Raw genomic sequence first — 18,868 nt, forward strand, 5'->3', positions numbered from 1 at the left:
GTACACAGTGAGTCCATGCAACTTATTATGTGACCTGTTAAGCAAATGTTTACTCCTGAACTTATTTAGGCTTGCCATAACAAAAGAGGTTGAATACTTATTGACTCAAGACATTTCAGCTTTTCATATTTAATTAATTTGTAAAAGATTCTAAAAAAATAATTCCACTTTGACACTATAGGGTATTGTGTCTCAATTTAATCAATTTTAAATTCAGGCTGTAACACAACAAAATGTGGAAAAAGTCAAGGGGTGTGAATACATTCTGAAGGTACTGTATATCTACTACTGTGCATTGCATTTTGTTACACTGTTTATTCACACCGCGTATCTATATACTGGATTCTTGACACACACTACCGGTCAAAAGTTTTAGAACACCTACTCATTCAAGGGTTTTTCTTTATTTTGACTATTTTCTACATTGTAGAATAATAGTGAAGACATCAAAACTATGAAATAACACATATGGAATCATCTAGTAACCAGAAAAGTGTTCAACAAATCAAAATACATTTTATATTTGAGATTCTTCAAATAACCACCCTTTGCCTTGATGACAGCTTTGCACACTCTTGCATTCTCTCAACTAGCTTCACCTGGAATGCTTTTCCAACAGTCTTGAAGGAGTTCTCACATATGCTGAGCACTTTTTGGCTGCTTTTCCTTCACTCTGCGGTCCAACTCATCCCAAACCATCTCAATTTGGATGAGGTCGGGGGATTGTGGAGGCCAAGTCATCTGATGCAGCACTCCATCACTCTCCTTCTTGGTAAAATAGCCCTTACACAGCCTGGAGGTGTGTTGGGTCAATGTCCTGTTGAAAAACAAAGGATAGTCCCACTAAGCACAAACCATATGGGATGGCGTATCGCTGCAGAATGCTTTGGTAGCCATGCTTGTTAAGTGTGCCTTGAATTCTAAATATATCACAGACAGTGTCACAAGCAAAGTACCCCCACACAATAACACCTCCTCCTCCATGCTTTACGGTGGGAAATACACATGTAGAGATCATCCGTTCACCCACACCGCGTCTCACAAAGACACAGCGGTTGGAACCAAAAATCTCAGATTTGGAATCCAGACCGAAGGACAAATGACCACTTGTCTAAAGTCCTTTGCTCGTGTTTCTTGGCTCAAGCAAGTCTCATCTTCTTATTGGTGTCCTTTAGTAGTGGATTCTTTGCAGCAATTCGACCATGAAGGCCTGATTCCCTCAGTCTCCTCTGAACAGTTGATGTTGATATGTGTCTGTTCCTTGAACTCTGTGAAGCATTTATTTGGGCAGCAATTTCTGAGGCTGGTAACTCTAATGAACTTATCCTCTGTAGCAGAGGTAACTCTGGGTCTGCCATTCCTGTGGCAGTCCTCATGAGAGCCTGTTTCATCATAGCGCTTGATGGTTTTTGAAATCAAATCAAATGTTATTCGTCACATACACGTGTTTAGCAGATGTTATTGTGGGTGTAGCGAAATGCTTGTGCTTCTAGCTCCAACAGTGCAGTAAGTGTGACTGCACTTGAAGAAACTTTCAAAGTTCTTGAAATGTACCGTATTGACTGACCTTCATGTCTTAAAGTAATGATGGACTGTCGTTTCTCTTTGATTATTTGAGCTGTTCTTGCCATAATATGGACTTGGTCTTTTACCAAATAGGGCTATCTTCTGTATACCCCCCCTACCTTGTCACAACACAACTGATTGGCTCAAACGCATTAAGAAGGAAAGACATTCCACAAATTAACTTTTAAGAAGGCACACCTGTTAATTGAAATGCATTCCAGGTGACTACCTCATGAAGCTGGTTGAGAGAATGCCAAGAGTGTGCAAAGCTGTCAAAGCAAAGCTATTGGAAGATGACCTGGCCTCCACAATCCCCCGACCTCAACCAAATTGAGATGGTTTGGGATGAGTCGGACCACAGAGTGAAGGAAAAGCAGCCAACAAGTGCTCAGCATATGTGGGAACTCCTTCAAGACTGTTGGAAAAGCATTCCAGGTGAAGCTGGTTGAGAGAATGCCAAGAGTGGGCAAAGCTGTCATCAAGACAAAGTGTGGCTATTTGAAGAATCTCAAATATAAAATATATTTTGATTTGTTTAACACTTTTTTGGTTACTACATGATTCCATATGTGTTATTTCATAGTTTTGATGTCTTCACTATTATTCTACAATGTAGAAAATAGTCAAAATAAAGAAAAACCCTTGAATGAGTAGGTGTTCTAAAACCTTTGACCGGTAGTGTAGCTCACTTTAATATACAGTTGAAGTCGGAAGTTTACATACACCTTAGCCAAATACATTTAAACTCAGTTTTTCACAATTCCTGACATTTAATCGTAGTAAAAATTCCCTGTCTTATGTCAGTTAAGATCACCACTTTATTTTAAGAATGTGAAATGTCATAATAATAGTAGAGAGAATGATTTATTTCAGCTTTTATTTCTTTCATCACATTCCCAGTGTGTCAGAAGTTTACATACACTCAATTAGTATTTGGTAGCATTGCCTTTAAATTGTTTAACTTGGGTCAAACGTTTCGGGTAGCCTTCCACAAGCTTCCCACAATAAGTTGGGTGAATTTTGGCCCATTCCTCCTGACAGAGCTGGTGTAACTGAGTCAGGTTTGTAGGCCTCCTTGCTCGCACACGCTTTTTCAGTTCTGCCCACACATTTTCTATAGGATTGAGGTCAGAGCTTTGTGATGGCCACTCCAATACCTTGACTTTGTTGTCCTTAAGCCATTTTTCCACAACTTTGGAAGTATGCTTGGGGTCATTGTCCATTTGGAAGACCCATTTGCGACCAAGCTTTAACTTCCTGACTGATGTCTTGAGATGTTGCTTCAATATAGTCACATAATTTTCCTTCCTCATGATGCCATCTATTTTGTGAAGTGCATCAGTCCCTCCTGCAGCAAAGCACCCCCACAGCATGATGCTGCCACCCCAGTGCTTCACGGTTGGGATGGTGTTCTTGGGCTTGCAAGCAACCCCCTTTTTCCTCCAAACATAACGATGGTCATTATGGCCAAACAGTTCCATTTTTTTTCATCAGACCAGAGGACATTTCTCCAAAAAGTATGATCTTTGTCCCCATGTGCAGTTGCAAATCGTAGTCTGGTTTTTTTATGGCAGTTTTGGAGCAGTGGCTTCTTCCTTGCTGAGTGGCCTTTCAGGTTATGTCGATATAGGACTCATTTTACTGTGGATATAGATACTTTTGTACCTGTTTCCTCCAGCATCTTCACAAGGTCCTTTGCTGTTGTTCTGGAATTGATTTGCACTTTTCGCACCAAAGTACATTCATCTCTAGGAGACAGAACGCATCTCCTTCCTGAGCGGTATGACGGCTGCGTGGTCCCATCGTGTTTATACTTGCGTACCATTGTTTGTACAGATGAACATGGTACCTTCAGGCGCTTGGAAATTGCTCCCAAGGATGAACCAGACTTGTGGAGGTCTACATTTATTTTTCTGAGGTCTTGGCTGATTCTCCCATGATGTCAAGCAAAGAGGCACTGAGTTTGAAGGTAGGCCTTGATATACATCCACAGGTACACCTCCAATTGACTCAAATTATGTAAATTAGCCTATGAGAAGCTTCTAAAGCCATGACATCATTTTCTGGAATTTTCTAAGCTGTTTAAAGGCACAGTCAACTTAGTGTATGTAAACTTCTGACCCACTGGAATTGTGATACAGTGAATTATAAGTGAAATAATCTGTCTGTAAGCAATTGTTTAAAAATTACGTGTGTCATGCACAAAGTAGATGTCCTAACCGACTTGCCAAAACTATAGTTTGTTAACAAGAAATTTGTGGAGTGGTTGAAAAATGAGTTTTAATGACTCCAACCTAAGTGTATGTAAACTTCCGACTTCAACTGTATCTACTGCTGTACATATCATTCTTAAGTAGGCTATATATTTTGTTGTATATACACATCGATTGCAGTTGGATTACTGATACAGTGTTATTTCGGTTGTTAATTGGATTCGTTCTGACATTCATGATTTCTTGTTTCTAGTTTTTGATTATTATTACTTGTGTACCTCTTTGACATTTTTGCTGCACTGTTTGGAGCTAGTAACACAAGTATTTCACTGCACCCGCTATAAGATCTGCAAAACTGTGTACGCAACCAATAAATGTTGATTTGTTTTGATTTGATATGTCGGCTCAATCAGAAATTGCCTTTTAAAACCGCAATGCCTATAACCCGAGATCGGATTGAATCCCGCCCTAAATCTTTATCTTTAGGATTGTATATTTTTTGGGGTTGCCCAATGTCAACACACAGGTTGCAAGCATTTTCTCTGTGAATTCTAGATAATGACCAGGTAAAATCGACCTGTTAGTAAGTGGCTCACCTACTCTCCCACTGCTGTCCTTTTGTTTTTCAATGTGGATGTTAGTGTATGACAGAGAAAGGGAGACACAGAGAGAAAGAGAGAGAGGTTGTGTGTTCGTGCGCATGTGTGTGTGTGTGTTTATGAAGCCTCCTTCAGAGGACTGTGGTAATGTCACGCTCTGGCTCCGGGACTTTGTGTGTTGAGCCAGGGTGTGTTCGTTTCGTGGTGTTTTGTTTGGTTGGGTGGTTCTATGTGTTGTATTTCTTTGTTGGGTTCAATGACTCCCAATCGGAGGTAACGAGTGTCAGCTGTCGGCTCGTTATCTCTGATTGGGAGCCATATTTTATCTGTATGTTTTCCTGTGGGTGTTGTGGGTTTTTGTTCCAGGTTCAGTCTTTGTCACTGTTGGACTTCACTATCGTCTTTTGTTTTGTTTTTACGTGCTTTACTCATTAAAGTCATCATGTTCACTCAACGCGCTGCGTATTGGTCTGCTCCCTTTCAAGACGGTCGTGACAGAAAAACCCACCATAAAAGGACCAAGCAGCGTACACAGGAACACCCGCAGGAGAGAACGCTGGTGGATGTCCTCCTCGGCTGGGGACATATTACGCAGGAGGAGGCCGTCCGGTACCGGAGGGCGATGAAGGGGGAGAACCTGGGAGGAGAGGAGCAACGGGCGTCAGCAGGGCCATCGTCGGATGGACGAGAGGCAACCCCAAAAAGTTTTTTGGGGGGGCACATGGCTTGGGCGGCTGGGCAGCAGGAGGCTGCCACAGGGAGACGTGGAGAGAAGGCTATCGGATTACGGGAGCCATTGGCGAGTAGAGGAAGGGAAGTTGTTGCGGCACGGCGTGAGAGACTGATGTGTGTTACCAGTCCGGTCCGGCCCGTTCCTGATCCCCAGTTAAAGCCAGTGGTGTGTGTTCCCAGTACGGACCGGCCTGTTCCTACTCCACGCATCAAGCCCACGGTGTGCGTCGCCAGTCCAGCCCGGCCTGTTCCTGCTCCACGCACAGAACCTACGGTGTGCGTCGCCAGCCCAGCCCGGCCTGTTCCTGCTCCACGCACAGAACCTACGGTGTGCGTCGCCAGCCCAGCCCGGCCTGTTCCTGCTCCACGCACAGAACCTACGGTGTGCGTCGCCAGCCCAGCCCGGCCTGTTCCTGCTCCACGCACAGAACCTAAGATGTGCGTCGCCAGCCCAGCCCGGCCTGTTCCTGCTCCACGCACAGAACCTACGGTGTGCGTCGCCAGCCCAGCCCGGCCTGTTCCTGCTCCACGCACAGAACCTACGGTGTGCGTCGCCAGCCCAGCCCGGCCTGTTCCTGCTCCACGCACAGAACCTACGGTGTGCGTCGCCAGCCCAGCCCGGCCTGTTCCTGCCACTCGCACCAAACCTACGGTGCGCGTCGCCAGCCCGACCCGGCCTGTTCCTGCCACTCGCACCAAACCTACGGTGCGCGTCGCCAGCCCGGTCCGGCCTGTTCCTGCCACCCGCACCAAGTCTACGGTGCGCGTCGCCAGCCCGACCCGGCCTGTTCCTGCCACTCGCACCAAACCTACGGTGCGCGTCGCCAGCCCGGTCCGGCCTGTTCCTTCTCCCCGCACTAGCCCTGAGATGCGTGTCCTCAGCCCGGTACCTCCAGTTCCGGCACCACGCACCAGGCCTACGGTGCGCCTCAGACGGCCAGAGTCTGCCGTCTGCCCAACGGCGCCTGAACTGCCCGTCTGCCCAACGGCGCTTGAACTGCCCGTCTGCCCAACGGCGCCTGAACTGCCTGTCTGCCCAACGCCGTCTGAACTGTCCGTCTGCCAAGCGCTGCATGAACTGCCCGTCTGTACGGAGCCTGCAAAGCCGCCCGTCTGCCATGAGCCTTCAGAGCCGTCCGCCAGACCGGAGCCGCTAGAGCCTTCCGCCAGACAGGATCAGCCAGAGCCTTCCGCCAGCCATGAGCAGCCAGATCCGTCAGCCGGCCATGAGCAGCCAGATCCGTCAGCCAGCCATGAGCAGCCAGATCCGTCGGCCAGCCATGAGCAGCCAGATCCGTCGGCCAGCCATGAGCAGCCAGATCCGTCAGCCAGCCATGAGCAGCCAGATCCGTCAGCCAGCCATGAGCAGCCAGATCCTTCAGCCAGCCATGAGCCGTCCAGCCAGGATCCGCCAGAGCCAGCCAGCCAGGATCCGCCATTGAGTCCGGTGCTGTCCCTTAGCCCGGTGCTGCCCCTTATCCTGGTGCTGCCCCTTAGTCCGGTACTGCCCCTTAGTCCGGTGCTGCCCCTTAGTCCGGTGCTGCCCTTTAGTCCGGTGCCGCCCCTTAATCCAGTGGGGTTTAGTTGGGGGGTGGTCATGTGGAGGAGGCTACGTAAGCGGGTAGTGACTTTGGTGGGGTGGGGACCACGGCCAGAGCCAGAACCACCGCCGAAGAGGTATGCCCACCCAGCCCTCCCTTGTTTAGCCTTATTGAGGCGCGGTCGCAGTCCGCGCCTTTAGGGGGTACTGTCACGCTCTGGCTCCGGGACTTTGTGTGTTGAGCCAGGGTGTGTTCGTTTCGTGGTGTTTTGTTTGGTTGGGTGGTTCTATGTGTTGTATTTCTTTGTTGGGTTCAATGACTCCCAATCGGAGGTAACGAGTGTCAGCTGTCGGCTCGTTATCTCTGATTGGGAGCCATATTTTATCTGTATGTTTTCCTGTGGGTGTTGTGGGTTTTTGTTCCAGGTTCAGTCTTTGTCACTGTTGGACTTCACTATCGTCTTTTGTTTTGTATTTACGTGCTTTACTCATTAAAGTCATCATGTTCACTCAACGCGCTGCGTATTGGTCTGCTCCCTTTCAAGACGGTCGTGACAGGTAAGTCTGATAAGACCAGTCACAGTCAGCCCAGAGGGAGGCAGACACATAAAGTTTGGTCTGTGAAGAAGAGAGCTGTAGGAGCAGAATGTTGTGGTATTTACTGTGTGTGTGTGTTGGGGGGGGGGGTTGGGTTTGGGTCTGAATATAGGACCCAAACCACAGCTATTCAGTTCATCAAACACACACACACACATACACACACACAGGGAATGTATTAAACTGAAATGATATTGCATTATGTATACTGTATGTCAATGCTCCATCAGTGCGTGAGAGGAATCTAAATTTCCTGCAAACTTGGCTGTAGTTTATATGTGGGGGTGTGGCATACCTCAAACCTAGCCCTCAGTTTCTCTCTCCTCCTCCTCCTCCTCCTCCTCCTCCTCCTCCTCCTCCTTTCCTCTCTCCTCTCATCATCCAATGACCGCTTAGGTTAAGGACAGGTAGAGCAATTTCAGAGGTCGAGGAAATGTAATATATTTCCTTTTAACCATACCGAAATATATTTTTAAAATAAATTTATATAAGCATGCTGTGAAAGTTAATTTGTGTGTGTGCATGTGCATGTGCTCTACTGTACTGATGTGGAGTCTTATAGGGATTAGGAGATGGGTCTGCCCACAGTGGGACTTACGGAAAAGGATTATGGTGACTTGGGGACATCTATCAAAGGCCCCTGCACACACACACACACACACACACACACACACACACACCATACACACACACACGCACAGTACAGCTGCCCCTTCCCCCCATGCATGACAGGCAACGCTTTGCCTTATCCTGGTCCAGCAGCTGCTGAACAACTAATGATGGTCAACTTCCATCCAGTCAACCTTTATTTGGAGTGGTAAAGAACATTTTAAGCGCCTCCCACTCATAGGCTACAGCTGGTGTCCAGAATTCACATACAGTGCCTTGCAAAAGTATCCATCCCCCTTGGCGTTCTTCCTATTTTGTTGCATTGCAACCTGTAATTTAAATGGATTTTTATTTGGATTTCATGTAATGGACATACACAAAATAGTCAAAATTGGTGAAGTGAAATGAAAAATATAACTTGTTTCAAAAAATTCAAAAAAATTATCACGGAAAAGTGGTGCGTGCATATGTATTCACCCCCTTTGCTATGAAGCCCCTAAATAAGATCTGGTGCAACCAATTACCTACAGAAGTCACATAATTAGTTAAATAAAGTCCACCTGTGTGCAATCTAAGTGTCACATGATCTGTCACATGATCTCAGTATATATACACATGTTCTGAAAGGCCCCAGAGTCTGCAACACCACTAAGCAAGGGGCACCACCAAGCAAGCGGCACCATGAAGACCAAGGAGCTCTACAAACAGGTCAGGGACAAAGTTGTGGAGAAGTACAGATCAGGGTTGGGTTATAAAAAAATATCAGAAACTTTGAACATCCCACGGAGCACCATTAAATCCATTATAAAAAGAAATGAAAAAATATGGCACCACAACAAACCTGCCAAGAGAGGGCCGCCCACCAAAACTCACGGACCAGGCAAGGAGGGCATTAATCAAAGAGGCAACAAAGAGACCAAAGATAACCCTGAAGGAGCTGCAAAGCTCCACAGCGGAGATTGGAGTATCTGTCCATAGGACCACTTTAAGCTGTACACTCCACAGAGCTGGGCTTTACAGAAGAGTGGCCAGAAAAAATACATTGCTTAAAGAAAAATAAAGCAAACATGTTTGCTGTTCACCATAAGGCATGTGGGAGACTCCCCAAACATATGGAAGAAGGTGCTCTGGTCAGATGAGACTAAAATTGAGCTTTTTGGCCATCAAGAAATACGCTATGTCTGGCGCAAACCCAACACTTCTCATCACCCCGAGAACACCATCCCCACAGTGAAGCATGGTGGTGGCAGCATCATGCTGTGGGGATGTTTTTCATCGGCAGGGACTGGGAAACTGGTCAGAATTGAAGGAATGATGGATGGCGCTAAATACAGGGAAATTCTTGAGGGAAACCTGTTTCAGTCTTCCAGAGATTTGAGACTGGGATAGAGGTTCACCTTCCAGCAGGACAATGACCCTAAGCATACTGCTAAAGCAACACTTGAGTGGTTTAAGGGGAAACATTTAAATGTCTTGGAATGGCCCAGCCCAGACCTCAATCCAATTGAGAATCTGTGGTATGACTTAAAGATTGCTGTACACCAGCGGAACCCATCCAACTTGAAGGAGCTGGAGCAGTTTTGCCTTGAAGAATGGGCAAAAATCCCAGTGGCTAGATGTGCCAAGTTTATAGAGACATACCCCAATAGACTTGCAGCTGTAATTGCTGCAAAAGGGGGGGGGGGGTGCATGTTGTGGGGTAGGCATGTTGTGTAAATCAAATGATACAAACCCCCAAAAAATCCATTTTAATTCCAGGTTGTAAGGCAACAAAATAGGAAAAATGCCAAGGGGGGTTGAATACATTCGCAAGCCACTGTATGAAGAGACACACGGACAGATAAATCACTGTTATTTTGAGACTGTTACAATACCAGTCTGTGAACACTTAGTTTATTCAAAGGCAGAGTGTTGATGTGTCTTCGATCGAAAGGCTACCGATGGTCGCTATCTGAAACGTATTATGTCGTATTTACACCCTGTGAATGGATATGGAAATATACATTGCAACGGAAGGGATGAGGCAAAGGATACAGACATTTTCCTAATTTCAAAGACTTCCCCCTGGAGAGATGATATCATCACTGACCCACATGTGACCTCAACAGGTTGCCCCAGACACCAAGCCATAAGGATACGCCCCTTTTGTACTGGACCAGTGCTCCATGCAGCATAAGATCTATCTCTGTGTCTCATCTCTCTCTCTGTCTCATCTCTGTCTCTCTGTCTCATGGTTCTAACTTTGTTCTAAGTTTTTAGGTCAGTGAATACGAAATAAATTATGTGCTTTTAATGATGTTACTATACAGTATCGTTCAAAAGTTTGGGGTCACTTAGAAATGTCCTTGTTTTCCATGAAAACATACATGAAATGAGTTTGAATAGGAAATATAGCAAAATGCATAGGAAATGTAGTCATTGACAAGGTTAGAAATAATGATTTTTAATTGAAATAATAATTGTGTCCTTCAAACTTTGCTTTCGTTAAAGAATCCTCCATTTGCAGTAATTACAGCCTTGCAGACCTTTGACATTCTAGTTGTCAATTTGTTGAGGTAATCTGAAGAGATTTCACCCCATGCTTCCTGAAGCACCTCCCAAAAGTTGGATTGGCTTGATGGGCAATTCTTACGTACCATGCGGTCAAGCTGCTCCCACAACAGCACAATAGTGTTGAGATCCGGTGACTATGCTGGCCACTCCATTATAGACAGAATACCATCTGACTGCTTCTTCCCTAAATAGTTCTTGCATAGTTTGGAGCTGTGCTTTGGGTTATTGTCCTGTTGTAGGAGGAAATTGGCTCCAATCGAGCGCCGTCCACAGGGTATGGCATGGCGTTGCAAAATGGAGTGATAGCCTTCCTTCTTCAATATCCCTTTTACCCTGTACAAATCTCCCACTTTACCACCACCAAAACACCCCCAGACTATCACATTGCCTCCACCATGCTTGACAGATGGCATCAAGCACTCCTCCAGCATCTTTTCATTTGGTCTACATCTCACAAATGTTCTTCTTTGTGATCCGAACACCTCAAAGTTCGATTTGTCTGTCCATAAAAATGTTTTCCAATCTTCCTCTGTCCAGTGTTCTTTTGCCCATCTTAATCTTTTCTTTTTATTGGCCAGTCTGAGATATGGCTTTTTCTTTGCAACTCTGCCTAGAAGGTCAGCATCCCGGTTTCGCCTCTTCACTGTTGACGTTAAGACTGGTGTTTTACATTTCATTTCATTTACATTTCAGTAATTTAGCAGACGCTCTTATCCAGAGCGACTTACAGTTAGTGAATGCATACGTTTTTAGTTTTTTTTTCATACTGGCCCCCCGTGGGAAACGAACCCACATACCTGCCGGCCAAACCCTCCCCTACCTTGGACGACGCTGGACCAATTGTGTGCCGCCCATGGGTCTCCCGGTTGCGGCCGGCTGTGACAGACCCTGGACTCGAACCAGGATCTCTATTGGCACTGCTCTATTTGTCCTCTTGCTCAGTTGTGCACCGGGGCCTCCCACTCCTCCTTCTATTCTGGTTAGAGCCAGTTTGCGCTGTTCTGTGAAGGGAGTAGTACACAGCTTTGTACGAGATCTTCAGTTTCTTGGCAATTTTTCGCATGGAATAGCCTTCATTTCTCAGAACAAGAATAGACTGACGAGTTTCAGAAGTTTGTTTCTGGCCATTTTGAGCCTGTAATCGAACCCACAATTGCTGATGCTCCAGATACTAAACTAGTCTCAAGAAGGCCAGTTTTATTGCTTCTTTAATCAGCACAACAGTTTTCAGCTGTGCTAACATAATTGCAAAAGGGTTTTCTAATAATCAATTAGCCTTTTAAAATGATAAACTTGGATTAGCAAACACAACGTGCCATTGGAACACAGGACTGATGGTTGCTGATAATGGGCGTCTGTACGCCTATGTAGATATTCCATAAAAAAATCAGCTGTTTCCAGCTACAATAGCCATTTACATCATTAACAATGTCTACACTTATTTTAATGGACAAAAAAATTGCTTTTCTTTCGAAAACAAGGACATTTCTAAGTGACCCCAAACTTTTGAGAAAATGTATTTCTCTCTGTTTATCTTTTTTTTTTCAATTTCTGTCATTGTCCATCTCTGTCTACCTCCCTCCCTCCCTCCCTCCCTCACTCATCTCTTTTTCCCTCTCTTTCTATTTCTTGTCTTAGTATTTGTGTTCGTGCTTGCATGTTTTGTGTGTATTTGTCACGGATTCTGCCGAGGCTGCTCCTCCTCCTTGTTCGGGCAGGCTTCGGCGTTCGTCGTCCCCGGAGTACTAGCTGCCACCTTTGAATGTTTCTATGTTTGATTGCTTTTGTCTGTCTATTGCACCTGTGTCCGTTTGTGTCTGATTATGTGTTCTATAAGTTGCCTGTTTTGTATTGGTTAGGTTGTATGTTGTTTTTTGCATGTCAGTTAGTGCTGCGTGTTTGCTCTGTTTGTTGTTTTGGAGTTTACGCACAGTTTGCGTAATCGCTCGCCTCTGTGTGTTTTTGAGGCCGTTCATTGTATTTTTGCCTAGTGGTTAACTAGTAAACTTTGTTGGACTAAGCTTCGGTGTCCTGCGCCTGACTTCCACACCACACTTACATCAGCCCTTGACACTATTAATGTGTATTTACATGCCTGTGCATGTTTGTAAAAGTGTGTTAGATCTCAGTGTCTGTCTAAGATCAGTAAACCTAGGCATTAACACAGTCTAGTTTCACAACATTCTCAAAATAACAGATTAGTGCTTCTAGCAAAATTGTAGGGATTTTCCTCATTACAAGGTGTATTCTCTCTAAATGAATAAATGATACTACCCAGGGCTTAAAGTCACATTTGAATAAGAGAGTTGAGGTCACATTTCCACTCAGTTTTTTCTTCTCTTTACTATAGGTGATGGATGGAAGAGATACAAAAAAAGATGAGAAGAGTGTTTGTGGAATGAGGTGATCCTTCAGCGTCTCGTGTTCCCCAGTGTCCCTCTCCAGTGATTCCCTCTCAGGTCACTCACACATGCACAGACACACACAAACACACACATTTGTGCGTGTGTGTCTGTGCACGTGCCCATGAATGTCACAGCGTGACAAGAGAGGAGAAAACACTCATCCTCACAGCAGATTGTTCTGACGGTAGACTACTTCATTTATCTTTCCTAATCCCTCTTTCCATCCATCCATCCTGCTGTTCTGATACCAGGTGTCTACTACAGATTAGCCTCGTCGACAACCAGGCTTAGGCGTGACAAGGACGTGATTTTGGAGGTATAGCAACGTGAGACTAACTACAGATGGACTCTTTCCATCTCCATCCCTCTTTCCTAACTGCTTTTCTCCTCTATTTTCTACTCACCTCACATCCCATCTCTCTTCTCTCCCCTCTCTACCTCCCCATCCCTTCTCCTTTCTCCCGTCTCTCACCTCTCTCCCACCCTCTTTCTTGCCTTGGCTCCCCCCTACTCTTTTCCCTCTCCCCACTTTCCTCTCTATGCCCTTGGACTGACATTGGTAACCTATCACTAGATGATATAGAGACACCATAGACAACACAGCATTCCTTAAAGTGGAACTGACAGCGTTTTAGCAACATGAAATCTTATTCAAATCTGTTCATATACAGTGGGGGAAAAAAGTATTTAGTCAGCCACCAATTGTGCAAGTTCTCCCACTTAAAAATATGAGAGAGGCCTGTAATTTTCATCATAGGTACACGTAAACTATGACAGACAAATTGAGAAAAAAAAATCCAGAAAATTACCTGAATTAATGGCACCTGTTTGAACTTGTTATCAGTATAAAAGACACCTGTCCACAACCTCAAACAGTCACACTCCAAACTCCACTATGGCCAAGACCAAAGAGCTGTCAAAGGACACCAGAAACAAAATTGTAGACCTGCACCAGGCTGGGAAGACTGAATCTGCAATAGGTAAGCAGCTTGGTTTGAAGAAATCAACTGTGGGAGCAATTATTAGGAAATGAAAGACATACAAGACCACTGATAATCTCCCTCGATCTGGGGCTCCACGCAAGATCTCACCCCGTGGGGTCAAAATGATCACAAGAACGGTGAGCAAAAATCCCAGAACCACACGGGGGGACCTAGTGAATGACCTGCAGAGAGCTGGGACCAAAGTAACAAAGCCTACCATCAGTAACACACTACGCCGCCAGGGACTCAAATCCTGCAGTGCCAGACGTGTCCCCCTGCTTAAGCCAGTACATGTCCAGGCCCGTCTGAAGTTTGCTAGAGTGCATTTGGATGATCCAGAAGAGGATTGGGAGAATGTCATATGGTCAGATGAAACCAAAATAGAACTTTTTTGGTAAAAACTCAACTCGTCGTGTTTGGAGGACAAAGAATGCTGAGTTGCATCCAAAGAACACCATACCTACTGTGAAGCATGGGGGTGGAAACATCATGCTTTGGGGCTGTTTTTATGCAAAGGGACCAGGACGACTGATCCGTGTAAAGGAAAGAATGAATGGGGACATGTATCGTGAGATTTTGAGTGAAAACCTCCTTCCATCAGCAAGGGCATTGAAGATGAAACGTGGCTGGGTCTTTCAGCATGACAATGATCCCAAACACACCGCCCGGGCAACGAAGGTGTGGCTTCGTAAGAACCATTTCAAGGTCCTGGAGTGGCCTAATGTCTGTTTATCTCCTTCTTGGGTCATCGGTTGTCCGCGTCAGGGGTGAAGATGGAGATTGACCGTGTGTCAGCCGTGCGTAATTGACTCCAACCACTGTTAAAGAGGTGCAATGGTTTTTGGGTTTTGCCAATTACTACCGGAGGTTTATCCGGGGTTTTAGACAGGTGGCAGCTCCCATCACTTCCTTGCTGAAGGGGGGCCCGGTGCGTTTGCAGTGGTCGGCTGAGGCGGACAGGGCATTTGATAAACTGAAGGACCTGTTCACCTCGGCTCTGGTGCTGGCGCATCCGGACCCCGCTTTAGCGTTCCAAGTGGAGGTGGACGCGTCAGAGGCCGGTATTGGGGCAGTATTGTCTCAACGCTCAGGCACGCCTCCTAAACTCCGGCCCTGCGCTTTTTATTCTAAAAAGCTCAGCCCGGCGGAACGAAATTATGACGTAGGGGACAGGGAGCTGCTAGCAGTAGTTCAGGCCCTAAAGGTGTGGAGGCATTGGCTTGAGGGGGCTCAACACCCTTTTCTCATTCTGACTGACCATCGTAACCTGGAGTACATCCGGGCAGCTAGGAGACTGAACCCTCGTCAGGCTAGGTGGAACATGTTTCTGACCCGGTTTGTTTTTAAGCTTACTCACATCCCAGGGTCCCAGAACGGTAAGGCAGACGCCCTGTCCCGGCGGTATGACACAGAGGAGAGGTCCATTGAGCCCACTCCCATACTGCCAGAGTCTTGTCTGGTGGCACCGGTGGTGTGGGAGATCGATGCGGAAATCGAGCGGGCGTTACGCACCGACCCTACTCCTCCGGAGTGTCCAGTGGGGCGGACGTACGTGCCGTTCGAGATCCGTGATCGTCTCATATATTAGGCTCACACGTCACCCTCCTCTGGACATCCAGGTATTGGCAGAACAGTGCACTGCCTTAGTGTTAAGTACTGGTGGCCAACATTGGCTAGGGACGTGAGGGTTTATGTCTCCTCCTGCTCAGTGTGCGCTCAGTGTAAGGCACCTAGACACCTGCCCAGGGGGAAGTTACAGCCCCTGCCCGTTCCACAACGGCCGTGGTCTCACCTCTCGGTAGACTTTGTCACTGACCTACCCCCCTCCCAGGGGAACACCACTATTCTGGTCGTTGTGGATCGGTTCTCTAAGGCCTGTCGTCTCATCCCAATGCCGGGTCTCCCTACTGCCCTACAGACCGCTGAGGCTTTGTTTACCCACGTCATCCAGCACTACGGGGTTCCCGAGGATATAGTGTCCGATCGAGGTCCCCAATTCACCTCTAGAGTCTGGAGGGCATTCATGGAACGTTTGGGGGTCTCGGTTAGCCTTACCTCGGGTTTTCACCCTGAGAGTAATGGGCAGGTGGAGAGAGTGAACCAGGATGTGGGTAGGTTTCTGAGATCGTATTGCCAGGACCGGCAGGAGGAGTGGTCGGGGTATATCCCTTGGGCAGAGATTGCCCAGAACTCTCTTCGCCACTCCTCTACTAACCTGACCCCTTTCCAGTGTGTGTTAGGGTATCAGCCGGTTCTGGCACCATGGCATCAGAGCCAGATCGAGGCTCCTGCGGTGGATGAGTGGTTTCGGCGCTCGGAGGAGACGTGGAACGCTGCACACGTCCATCTGCAGCGGGCGGGCTATCCGTAGACAGAAGGCGAGCGCCGATCTCCACCGCAGTGAGGGTCCAGTGTACGCACCTGGAGATCGAGTCTGGCTCTCGACTCGAAACCTGCCCCTTCGCCTGCCCTGCCGGAAGCTGGGTCGGCGGTTTGTGGGGCCATTTAAAGTCCTGAGGAGATTGAACGAGGTATGCTACAAGTTACAACTGCCTAATGATTATCACATTAACCCCTCGTTCCATGTGTCTCTCCTCAGGCCGGTGGTAGCTGGCCCACTCCAGGACAGTGAGATAAGAGAGACTCCTCCGCCCCCCACTGGACATCGAGGGGCTCCGGCGTACTCAGTCCGGTCCATCGTGGATTCGAGACGTCGGATGGGGGTCTACAATATCTCGTGGAGTGGGAGGGGTACGGTCCGGAGGAACGGTGCTGGGTGCCTACGAGGGACATTTTAGATCCCTCCCTCCTGACGGAGTTCCACCGTAATCATCCCACGCGCCCTGCTCCGCGTCCTCCTGGCCGTCCCCGAGGTCGGGGTCGGCGCACGGCTGGAGCCGCGCGTCAAGGGGGGGGGTACTGTCACGAATACCGCCGAGGCTGCTCCTCCTCCTTGTTCGGGCAGGCTTCGGCGTTCGTCGTCCCCGGAGTACTAGCTGCCACCGTTTGATGTTTTCGATGTTTGTTTTGTCATGTCTAGTTTAGTGCACCTGTTTCGTATTCTGTCATGATTATGTCACCTATAAGTTTCCCTGTGTTATGTTTTGTAGTTGTGTGTTATTGTTATACATGTCGTGTGTTGTAGGTTCGGTGCCTTGTCTTTGTATAGTGTTTTACGCACTGCGCGTATTTTGTTCGCCTCCTGTGTTTGAGGCCGTTTCTTTTGTGTCTATTTACGAGTATAGTAAAGTCGCCTTGACTGATCCTCTGTGTCCTGCGATTGAATCAACCACCGCATCCACATCAGCACATCACTGACACCTAGCCAGTCTCCAGATCTCAACCCCATAGAAAATCTTTGGAGGGAGTTGAAAGTCTGTGTTGCCCAGCGACAGCCCCAAAACATCACTGCTCTAGAGGAGATCTGCATGGAGGAATGGGCCAAAATACCAGCAACAGTGTGTGAAAACCTTGTGAAGACTTACAGAAAACGTTTGACCTGTGTCATTGCCAACAAAGGGTATATAACAAAGTATTGAGAAACTTTTGTTATTGACCAAATACTTATTTTCCACCATAATTTGCAAATAAATTCATAAAAAATCCTACAATGTGATTTTCTGGAAAGAAAAATCTCATTTTGTCTGTCATAGTTGACGTGTACCTATGATGAAAATTACAGGCCTCTCTCATCTTTTTAAGTGGGAGAACATGCACAATTGGTGGCTGACTAAATACTTTTTTTCCCCACTGTACACCCCCAGGAAGAATATGACAACTTTTTTTTTAATTCTGAGAAGCGAACACTTGGTAATTTTCACATTTTCATAAATTCATAGAATGTTTGGGAATGACGTATAGTAAGGCATTTGTGAAAATTCTATAGCAATATAGAGTGGGAAAGCGGCCGTGCGTTTGGACAATTAATAGACACTGCAGTAAATAAAACCTAACAAAAACATCTGTTTCTTCCAGGACCTGAGTCTACGCAGACCGGTGCGCCATAGCCAATCAGAGCTTTACAGTAGGCCTTTATGTAAATAATCATTTTGCCACAGGCCTGCCATCATTCACTTTGAACCAGACTGACTGTTTTACAGGCAGTAGCAACAGTGCAACTTTAGATTATTAGAATGCATTCGCCAAAAGATACAAAATACACCTGAATGGATTTCTGCAAATATGTAAATACCCCGGGACTCCTGCACCAAATGAAACCTGCAGCTCTAGCTGTAGCCACCGAAAAAATGATATGAGGGGAATAAGTCGGTCACTCACCCACTCCTCCAATGACATGACATCCTCCCAGCAGCTAGCTAGCTAACGTTAGGCTCCATGTTTTTAGCTTGCTAAATAAATAGCTACATAAATAGATATGCTACCCTATTAGCCACGTTATGACTGACTTGTGATCATTGTCCTTGCTAGTTTGATTGTATTGACATTCCCAGCCTTAGTTACATTAGTCCATTTTTGTCCAAAATATTTAAACTGAAACAGTGCATCCCGAATGGGTGGAGGCAGCAAACAATGTACCAGACCAGCTGTGATTTACAACCTGAAAGAAATGTGGACAACCAAGAAATGTATTGGTGAGTTAAATTGATCATACATTGAACTGTACATCATGGAATTTTGAGTCAAATATAACCTATTTTTAAAACCTCTTATAAAGTTGGTTTTGTAGCATAAACTGGGAATGTGATATTTTTTACTGATATTATAATTGATTGTTTGTTTCATATCTGCAAAGTAGTTAAAACGCTGTCAGTTCCACTTTAAAAAGACAAGAGAGAAGAGGTAGCATTTTGGAAATCCCCATTGGTAAAGCATAGCTTGAGTGTAGCAACGGAGCAGGAGAGACGGGGACACAGTGACCAGGAGCAGGAGAGACGGGGACACAGTGACCAGGAGCAGGAGAGACGGGGACACAGTGACCAGGAGCAGGAGAGACGGGGACACAGTGACCAGGGTTATTGATTAGTAGGACAGACTGATACACACACACACACACACACACACACACACACACATTACTATCCTCACTCACTGTCTCAGTGATATTCACAGA

The sequence above is a fragment of the Coregonus clupeaformis genome, chromosome 37, assembly GCF_020615455.1.
Source record: "Coregonus clupeaformis isolate EN_2021a chromosome 37, ASM2061545v1, whole genome shotgun sequence".
Taxonomy (NCBI): Eukaryota; Metazoa; Chordata; class Actinopteri; order Salmoniformes; family Salmonidae; genus Coregonus; species Coregonus clupeaformis.